This window comes from Cryptomeria japonica, chromosome 4 (assembly GCF_030272615.1).
Source record: "Cryptomeria japonica chromosome 4, Sugi_1.0, whole genome shotgun sequence".
Taxonomy (NCBI): Eukaryota; Viridiplantae; Streptophyta; class Pinopsida; order Cupressales; family Cupressaceae; genus Cryptomeria; species Cryptomeria japonica.
Window position 1 is genome coordinate 404,153,383 of NC_081408.1, and position 9,224 is coordinate 404,162,606.

A 9,224-nucleotide genomic window follows, 5' to 3' on the forward strand; every position below is an offset into this window, starting at 1 on the left:
GGTGGCCATGGAGCCCTAGGCAAGTGTGCCATTTGGCTAGGGTCTTGAAGTAGTTTGATGCTTTGCTCTTCCATAGCAAATACATTTATCAGATGGACAGACTTGCTTTGATGTTTAAGGTTGTATGTCAAGGAAAAGAGGCTTTCTAAGCCATAATGAGGATGATTGCATTTTCAGTTTGTGAAAATGATGTAAAAAACAGTGAGTCACTGTTTTAGAGTTGATTTTCTATTCACTTGCTTACTCTCCACCACATGTTGGGGTTTGTTAAGCCTTGTACCTCCTTCTAATTGCTTTCAAACAAGAACAAGGAGTGATTTTTGGTATTGTCCATGGGTTGGAAAGTTTCCAAGATCAATTGATGATCTTTGAGGCAAAATTGTAATGCCTAGTTGGCTGCCACAGTCAACTATGACCGATTTTTACATTTTTGTTGAAGTTGTACATGAAATTCTCCTCTCCAAGTGGTAGGTATGAAGGAAATCACGCATAAAAAGGTAGAGAATTTCTAAGAAAGCACAAAACAGATCTTCAAATAAGAGTTTTGACAATGTAAAGTGCAGGTCCAAAGTGAAAAACAGTGAAAAGAGAAAAGTGCAGTCATAAATGACTTGACAGTGAACAAATCTTTGTTTGTAATTGCCTAATGGTTTTTGTGCAGGGCTAATGTGATATTTGTGTGTCTTTAATGATGGACATGTTCTCATGTTTTGAAATGTAATTTCTTTTCATACTAAAGATGTGCTTGTAGACAACAATAATGGGAAAGTTGTCAACGTTGCATATGCCTTATGAGCAACTTTTGTAAATCTTATTTCCTAACCTTTGGAAGGTGTAAAACCTGTCTTTTCATGGCCTATTTAGCAAGTAACATGGTAGAACCAAGTTTTTATGGTCCATATTGAAGGTCTCCAACTTGTTAGTCATTATTTTCCACCAAAACCCTTGCAAACCCTCTTTCTTGCACCCATTTTTGGGACAATCCTGGAGAAGGCTTAAGGGACCCTAAAACTCAATAAATATTCAAGAACTCCCAAAAGGGTATCCATATATGTGATGATTTTAGTTAGGAAGTCCATCGTTGGAGCAGGGTGAGCACAAAACCCCAAAAGGAGGGCTAATTCCTTGTAGCCCATTTTAGGCCTCAAAATTGGTTTTTTGTCAAATCGGGTACACAAATGGAGGATGTAAAGCATAAAGTTCATCAATACCAGTTGAAACAAGTTGTCCTTACATTCATCTAACACTTTTTGGTAGGAAAGACTCCAAAACTTAGTTTGCAGCACGTTTTGGTCTTCTACACTCCAAAACGTAGAAGACCAAAAGACACCCAAGGAAACAAAACTTGACTCAAGCTTGTAATTCACTAAAAGGAGACCTTGTGTAGTTAGAGAGCAGGATAGGGATAGAGGAATGAATGCCAATTAGGTGAGTAAGGAGTTAGATTACCAAACCAGAGAGATTATGGACTTGAAGCCCTTAAGCAACCAAGAAGTTTTGTCTTAGGGAGGTAGAACAAGGAGAGTTGCTAGGTTGTCTATAAACCTTTTGGCACTCTGATTTCAGTAACAAAACCTTGAAACTAGAAAGGACCTATCATATAGCAAACACCAAAACCTATTGAGCAATTCCCTTGCATCTACTCCTTATCAGAGAGTCACCAACAAATTAGTTGGACATATCATCACAGGTTAATGAGGATTGGGTGAAGGATTTTCCACCTAGCCAACTGGTCAAGTTGGAAAGTATCTTGGACACCAAGGTAGTAAAGAAGAAAAGGAAAAGAGTTTACAAGCATTATATTGTGAAATGTGAAGGGTTACCTGATTCAGATGTTATGTGGATATCAGAATCAGATATACTTCAGCATGGAGTGGAGATTGCAGACCTCTTAACTCAAGGGACTTGAGTTCTTTATCCTAGGGAGTATGGTGTAGGGAAACTAACACTCCAAGCATGAAATTTTGTTTTATTCTAAGTTTTGTATGTTGTATTTTATGGTTTAATAATGTACCAACCATTTTGGACTCAGTAGAGCCATGGTTGAGTTGTCCAAGTTTTTGATTGTGTCATTTGTATTCAGGATGCTATCAACCTAGGAAGTTTTAATGCTAAGGTTGATCACAGGAGTAGTACTTTGGATCATTGTCAACATTTAATAGGGGTTATTTTTTTGTTTTTAGGAATTATAGGATGCTTGAGGGCCTTCAGAAGCCTTGGAATGCACTAGAATAAAAAGTTGCATCTAAGGTGTCAAAAAGATGTAAAAGTTGTTGAGCAACATTTTCCAAATTTTTGCAAAAGTTGCATTTTTTGATGATTGGCATTGCAAATTTGGTTCAACCAAATAAAAAATTAGAATATAAGCCAAAATATACTTCATTTTATGGGTTAGAGAATCTAGAATGCAAGAACAAGTTTGTGTTTTCAAGTAATGTTGATTTTTCACCGTTTTTGACAGTTTTTCCTTATTTTCATTGCTTTGTACGGTCCCGTATGGACTTGTCAGAGAAATATAATTGCAGGGCATGAGTGATTGTTGAGTGTACTTTCCAACAAGGTAGATTAGTAAGTTTTTTTGTGTTTGGTTGCAAAGATCTCATTCATTATTTGAAATTAGTTGTAAAACCCTTTCAAGGTAGGGTTTAAGAGCGAAATGGCTCTAACCTGACCATGCATTGATGGAACCTATTAAAATAAAGTGGAATTATAGGTTAGGGTCTGTACATATGATTAGAGTAGGTTTTTTTTGTCTTGTAGGCCTTTGTGGAGGAGCAACCATGAAGCCCTAGGCTCACCGCTAGGAGTTGGTGAGTTAGGACAACAAAAGATGTGCAAATTCTGAACACATGTGGATTAATGGAAGAGGAATGGAACCATGGTTGGAAATACCTCTGAGTTCCCTTAAAGAATCCCTAATTAAATTTGGCAGGTGTTTTGACTATTGAAGGGTTTTAAGGCCATCTTTCCAAGTCACTCGGGTAGGCTTAAACCCTTGAAAATAGTGCAGTATTGGAAACTCCATGTGTACGGATAACCCAGATGCAATTTTCCAATATTGTCTGAAAATTTGAAAAGGGTACTTAAATATAAAAAATTTTTGTGGCCATGTGTGGAAATTTTTAAAACTAAGCCCTAAAAACCGCCAAGGGAGGGCTAATTGAATTAGGCCTATTTGGGCTCGGTGGAGTCAAAGAGAGGCTAGGAAACCTTAAAAATGGGTTTGAAGATGCCCAAATACCTTAAAGACCTCAAAGACATAATGAAAATGCATTTAGAACACAAAGAACCAAATAGTATATTGTGATCCTTTGCACGGGTGGTTGGAGCTTGAGAAGTGGTGTTGGGGATTAAGGTGAAAGCCTCAACAGGAGGTGTTGATTGACTAAGATCAGTGGCTATACCTTGGAGGAAAGAGAAAATGTATCAGACCTTGGAGCTCTAGATAGAAAAACCCCTACCAAGTGCCATTGGATGGGCTTGAGAAGTTAGAGGGTTGAGTAGGCAAGTAAACCAAGAAGGTGATTGGAACAAGCTCCAAGACTCTCTGCATCACCCTAGCAGAAAGCCATCTGTGGTAAAAGGAGAAGGAAGACCCAGGAAAACAAACCTCTCTATGCACTGCTTGATATCTAGAAGCAAAATCTTCAAAGGCTCAAGCGCTGATGACACATGCATGATTACCCTGTGTTAGTTAATGAAAAATTTAGTCTTCCTGATTAATTGCTTGTGGTTTGTAATTCCCTTTTCTCTCAATTCTTCATCTGTAGCGGCATATAGCAACTGAATTAAGATCTAGGCTATGAGGCGCTTAGGACGAATAAAAAGCATAGAGTTGTTAATGAGAGCACCTGCTACGACACAGGGAGATTGCGCTTCTCCTAGGAAACTCAATACGAGTTGTAGAAAAGGGAAATACTGCTTAATTCTCTCCCAATGAGAAACATACAATTCTAGTTAAATTCAAGAGAAATCTTGAATAACCTCCAGAGGGGGAGGAAGGTTTGATAACTGTGAGACTTCCTCATCTTTTGCTCTTATCTCGTCTTGCAGCTCCCTACACTTGTCTTGTTCATGGACCACCTGACTTTCTAGAGCGAGGATCTTGGCATTTCCATCTTGTAAATCTTGTTGAAGTCATGACATGTGATCCCGTTCTTGCTGCAATAAATCCTCCACATCTAGGAATTTATTTTCAGCTTGCTCCACCCTACTCTATTTTTCACACACATATGTTTCAAACCTTGCTCTTTCCTCCTAAAGCGTGACCTGTGTATCACTCAGCTGCCGAGCATATTTTTCTTTTAGGCGGATCTCCTCACATAGCTGTGAATGAATTTGGGTAGCATCTTTTGAAGCTGTTGTATTTCTTTCTCCTTCAAAGCCACATTCCTTGTTGCCTCTTGTCCTTTCAATTGAGAACTCACATTGTTGAGGGTGGATTGCAACTTTTCTTTTTTCGGAGTTGGCCTGGGTTAACAATCCCTACAAGCGGTTGATTTTAGGATTTCTAGCTTTGTCTTCCTTTCTCTATTGGTCCAAGGATTCTCAGAGGCACACATTCTCTACTTGCATTTTCTCCAGATGATGACTCTTTTTGATGAAATCTAAAGACACGACCTTTGAAGTTTCTTCCATCATTTCTACCTTTTCAGATACCGTAGCATTCAAGAGATTGACCCCGACAACATGCAAGGTGTAATCATTGGGTCTCATTTGAGCCTTCGGCTTATCGACCTTTGGGAACATGGTCGCAAAGAAGAGACTATCCTTTTCCTCGCTGAATTGCATCTGTACATGCAGATGGGGTTGGCTTGGCACCATCTTTCTCCTTTCTCTTACCGGTCCTACCAATACACGTAGTCTTGGAATAGGTAAATTGTTGTTGATAAGCATCCGGGTTTACAATAGCTTGGCCTACAAGCGCTGCACTAGGAGGGATTGCAAAGGACAATTGGTAAATAGGGCCACCAAAAGAGATCTAAATGGGATGTGCAAGCGTGGTTGGAGAAAACAACGGGATGAAAGGAGAGGCTCCTGAAGAAAATGGATTAGCGGATGCTGCTGCGACATTTGGGGGAGGAGTGGACTCTCTAAAACCAAGCCTACGCGAGATAGTTACTGCATCAGGCATTTGTGGGGAAAATGATGCAGGAAAAAAATTGGGGGCAGGGAGAAAAATAGAGACCTGCAATAATGCAACTTGAGGGTCGACCGACGCCCCGACGGGTGCTAATGTGAGGGTAGTGGGGATTTGGGCAGGCATAGATGCAACCTAGGACACTACATAAGATACAGATTGAGCAGAGAGAAAGGGAAAAGAAGGGCCTACCTGAGCCATAGATGTCACCGGTCGTTGAGAGACTGAAGGAACCTCAGGGACCCAAGAAGATGAACCCTTCTTGGCAGAACCTAGATATTGCTTTTTACTGGAAGAGAAATCAGGCGCCTGCTTCTTAGCCGATCTTTTGGCAGTTTGGGAATGGGGTCTCCGGATTGAACTAGTGAGAGGAAGAGGAATACTAGACTTAGTCTCTTTCTATTCTACATTTATAACTTCTACCTCCTGCTATTTGGCCACATCAAGGGATGAGTTGCCACATGGGGACTCATCGCCCGTCTCTTCATCTAATTTTTTGTGCTATCACCATTCGGTCTCAAAATGCTCATCAAAAGGAGCGTTCTTGATGTTAGCCCTAGGATGATTCACTTCTTAAGAGTAGATCCATAAATCGTCCCTTTTTCTTAGGCCATGAATCCAAACTCATGGCTTCTAGCATGCTTCGGGGAATGGGCTTCGTTGGATTGTACTTTTGTATGATAGAGAAAAAATTCAACCACGAGGGACGTTTCAAAATAGGAAAATCACTGGGACCCACATATAGATTTGGGTCATTCACTGGCGGGTTGGTGCATCCTTCCCATGAACTCTGCGGTTCATGCTTAACTGCATTTTGTCTCTTAAACAGGTACCCATTTAGGTCATAACTCCACACATCATCAATTACTACCAAGCCAAGTTGCACTAGCTTGGAGGTCAGGATATTTTCAGTAATGCTCCTTCGTACGAGAGTAATGGGGCCAATAGCCTTGTGGTCCTCTGTTATGGAGGTATCATGTTTTCCTACCCCTATAGCTCTGTCAATCTCCACCAACTACCAAAAAATTTCAAGGGCAAGGGTTCTCTCTGTGACATCGGTAGGTAGGCGGAAGGGTTCTTCAGAGAAGCCATGCACCCAGATAAAGGAAAAGTCACTACCCAAAAACCTGTCACAAGAGGGGCACTCATTGTACATCCAATTCATTTGTATCTGGGAAAAGTGAGCAAGAGGCTCTTTGGGGATCAAACTAATATCCTAAAGGATGAGATTCAAGAAATAGTCTGAAAACTGGTAGGCATCATAAGAAGCTAGCAGGATGGGCATCTAGGCCGACACAGGCATTTTGTTTACTGACTCATTATAAGTAGCCAATCACATGAATTGGCTGAAAAAAAGCATCATTCTGGTGCAGGAAAAGGTGAACTAGGAATGAGGCAAACCTGAACCGCCAAAAATGTTGAAATTAAGCTAATTGCTTCACCATTTCTTTGGCTATTAAGATAGAGAAGTCAAAATAAAATGGCCCTTTCTACTTCTGGCATTTGAATAGGAAACTCATCATAGGAGCAGTGATCTCCCGGTGGTCGAGGAGATATCTTTGAGGTCATCATGCCTGAAATCATTGTAGGACAAAGAGAATCTTGGAGACCCAGCTGTTGAACTCTGATTCAGTGCACCGTGACAAAATGAGATGATATCTCTTCTAGTGTCCCAATATTCCTCCATGGAACTCTCACCGAACACCTTCGTGCTGTCAAATATGGGACAACACATCATATCCCTAATAACCTCTGGGGTTATAACTACTCTCAGAAGAGAGCCCTGAATTGAAGAAAAACCAAGCTCAAACCTATTGGCGCACACAACAATGAACTCTGGATAGTACGAAACCATGGGAACCACGAACTGAGGAGCACCACTATTCTAGAATTTGACTACCATAGATTGTGGCTCGTTCTTGTGATTTACCATCTTACTACAAGCGACCTCTCTGAGGTTCTTTGACTTTGTGGGAAGTTTGGGCTCAATGACATTCTCTAAAGAATCTATCACCACCGTCGGGTTGGGGGTGGCCGACTTTGATTTAGCTTTGGTTCTTTGATATTCCGGCTTCGGGGGCACGACATGAGAGGAATACGAGAGCTCCCCAAATAAATCTACCCAGATTTTTCCTTGGAAAGAACCTGAGGAGGTTGCTTCCATCTCCATCTTATGCAAGAAAGCTTCTCTTTCTGACACCTCTGAAGATTTTCGGTACTTGGGGGTGTAAAATAAACAATATGATATGCACTTTTGGAGATCTTCTTCCTTAAATGCGTCACATGCCTAGATTTGGGCAAAATAAGGCATTTATTGACAAGTGCCTGTCCGCACATATGCCATTTTATTTTTTAAGTTGCAATTAATTCTAACAAAGGATAATCGCCGCCATTTGTGTTTCCTGAGAAGACTTCTATTCAGTCCGCCTTTACTTTGAGCCACTTGAGGTGATCTGTTTGTCCAGACAAATCTCCCCATTAAAGAGAGTATCCATAGCCAATGAGGTTCGCATGAGTTATAACAGACCTATGGGTATTCTGACTTAGATGCGATGTACCTATATATACACGTGGTATTTGAGGAAACCACTTCTCTTTTCAAGGTACAGGACAAGGCGTATGCTAAAATGAATAATATGATATGCACTTTTGGATACCTTCTTCATTAAATGCGTTGCATGCCTAGATTTGCATGAAAGAAGGTATTTAACGACAAGAGCTTGTCTGCACGTATGCCACTTCATTTTCCAAGTTGCAATTAATTCTAAAAAAAGATAAGCCCCACCATTTGTGTTTCCTGAGAAGATGCCTGTTCAGTCTGCCATTACTTCGGGCCACTTGCGGCGATCTATTTATTCGAACAAATATCCCCATTAAGGAGATTATCTATAGCCAGCGAGGCTCACACGAGTTATAATAGATGTATGGGTATTCTAACTTAGACACGATGTACCTATATATACGCGTGGAGTTTGAGGATACCACTTCTCTTTTTAAGGTACAGGACAGGGCGTATGCAACCTTCGAGCTAGACTTCGTCTACTTGTGTGAGTTTATGAGAAAAGAGAGTTGCGTCAAAAAATCAGGAGCACTGGCTTTCCACTTCACTCATTACCTGGAGCTGAAAATCCACTATAAATATGTCTATTCAGACATTCTTTTGCACAGTTTCTAGCTCAACGACGAAGTTTCTTGAAAAATAGGTACTCCCGTCAGGCTTACCAGTAGTAAGGCTCAAGTCACTTTTTTAGGAAATATCTTAGACCAAAGGTTACGGGGGATGACACGACACAAAATCCTCTAATAATTGATGCCATCAAATGGGTGTTTGAGGAGGATTTCATTGACAATATGGATAGATACCGTGTCAACATGGATATCTACTCACGTTTTGTGGCTTCATAACTGGATGTCGGGATGACTAGTTATCTAACCTTAGATCTAGCTAAAGCGCTCTTCCCTCTTGAGTATCTAGGTGGTCTGGAGGATGTTGTGGCGTACTACGTTCTTTTTAGAGGTTTACCTCTAGCCTCAGATCTGCAACGTTTCATCACACTCGGTGAGGAGGTGACCTAGTATCCTCTTATAGACAGCCTGAAGACCATGTTGTTGTCATCTCATCACTTCCGAGCAGAGCTTTGTGCGAAGTTCATTTGATAGTGCCTATTCCAATTGGCACCAAGTGGTATAGTGAATTCAAAGACTACATCTTCTTGCAGATCTTGATGCTGCATGTTCTCCCTAACCTGGTGCTTTTGTTGATATTTCAGGAGCTCAATGACGACTCTAGCCACGAGCGGTCAGAGGGAGATGATGCTGAAGATGAAGATGATGACTCTAAATTTCAGATGGATGAGGAGGATGATGAAGACGATCACTGATATATTGCCACCTTGTTTCAAAAGTTTGTCTCTTTATTTCTCAAATATAGGTCGCAGGCCTTCTGCATATATTGCACCAAGATACTTATAATATAATTATTTCCTTTTGCTTTCTCAAGGTGTATCTCGTGGTTCACTTTTTCTCTTTGGGAATGCATGAAGAAACATAATCAAATAAATAAGGCACACTAAAATACATTATC

General features: G+C 40.6%; 1 pseudogene; it reads left to right on the forward strand.

Annotated features, from left to right (window-relative positions):
* LOC131875146 (uncharacterized) overlaps positions 1 to 9,021 on the forward strand; it is a 68,149-nt pseudogene extending 59,128 nt beyond the window's left edge.
* The last annotated feature ends 203 nt before the right edge of the window (positions 9,022 to 9,224 follow it).